The sequence below is a fragment of the Equus asinus genome, chromosome 4, assembly GCF_041296235.1.
Source record: "Equus asinus isolate D_3611 breed Donkey chromosome 4, EquAss-T2T_v2, whole genome shotgun sequence".
Taxonomy (NCBI): domain Eukaryota; kingdom Metazoa; phylum Chordata; class Mammalia; order Perissodactyla; family Equidae; genus Equus; species Equus asinus.
In genome coordinates this window covers 70,313,190-70,314,826 of record NC_091793.1, presented here as the reverse complement: position 1 = coordinate 70,314,826, position 1,637 = coordinate 70,313,190, and positions in this window count along the sequence as shown.

Sequence of the window (1,637 nt, the reverse complement as noted above, 5' to 3'; positions counted from 1 at the left end):
AATATACAATGTCAATTTTTATCACTTGTATCAGTTTTGGACTTAAAAAGTCTATTCTACCTGAAGCTAGGATAGCGACCATAGCTCTCTTCTGGTTACTATTTGCACGGAATATCTTTATTCATCAAGTGAATTTCAATCTATTTATGTCTTTGGACCTAAAGTGAATCCCTTGCAGACAGCATATGGTTGGATCATGCTTGATTTTTTTAATCCATTCTGCCAATATGCCTTTTGATTGGAAAATTTAATCTATTTACATATAAAGCAATTATTAATAAGGAAAGACTTCTGCCATTTTGCTACTTGTTTTCAGTCTATCTTATCCATTTTTTATCCTTCATCTCCTCCATTACCGCCTTCTATTGTGTTTAGTTGGTTATTTGTAGTGAACCATTTTGATTCCTTTCTGGTTTCCTTTTTTGCCTATTTTTAGATTTTTTTTTGTGATTACAATGAAGATTACATTTAATATCCCAAATTTATAACAATCTACTTTGAATTGATACCAACTTCACTAGCATACAAAACCGCTGCTCCTACATAGCTCTAGCCTACCCCCCCTTCGCGTTGTTATTGCCACAAACTACCTGTTTATACATTGGGTGCTAAATAACATTGATTTATAACTATTTTTTTCTGTGTTAGTTTTTTTCTATTCCTTTGATATACATGAAAACTTCAGTTCAAATGCTAATTTATTTTATTTTTTTTATTGAGGTAACATTGATTTATAATATTATATAAATTTCAAGTGTACGTCATTGTATTTCAATTTCTGTGAAGACCACATCATGTTCACCACCTGAAGTCTGCCATCCATCACTGCAAACATGTGCCCTTTTATCCCTTTCCCCCACTCCCTTCCCCTCTGGTAACCTCCAACCTATTCTTTGTGTCTACGTGTTTGTTTGTAGTTGTTTTATCTTCCACATATGAGTAAAACGGTACAGTATTTGGGTTGCTCTGTCTGACTTATTTTGCTTAGCATAATGCCCTTAAGGTCCATCCACATTCTCAAAATGGTAAGAGTCATCCTTTTTGTTGCTGAGTAATATTCCTTTGTTTATATATATATATCGTATCATCTTTATCCATTCATCCATTAATGGGCACTTAGGTTGTTTCCAAGTCTTGGCTATTGTGAATACTTCTTAATGCTACAGTGAACATAGGGGTGCAAATATCTTTTCAAATTGTTCTTTTTGTGTTCTTTGGATAAATACCCAGAAGTGGTATAGCTGGATCATATAGTAGTTCTAGTCTTAATTTTTTGAGGAATCTCCATACTGTTCTCCATAGTGGCTGCACCAATTTACATTTCCACCAGCAATGTATGAGGGTTCCCTTTTCTCCACATCCTCTCCAATACTCATTTCTTGTCTTTTTAATATTAGACATTTTGACAGACGTAAGGTGATTTCTTGTAGTTTTGATTTGCATTTCCCTAATAATTAGTGATGTTGAACATCTTTTCACATGCCTGTTGGCCATCTGTATACCTTCTTTGGAAAAATGTCTGTTCTGTTGCTCTGCCCGTTTTTAAATTGGGTTGTTTGTTTTTTGTTGTTGAGTTGTATGAAATCTTTATATATTTTGGATATTAACCCCTTATAGGCTGTATGATTTGCCAATAT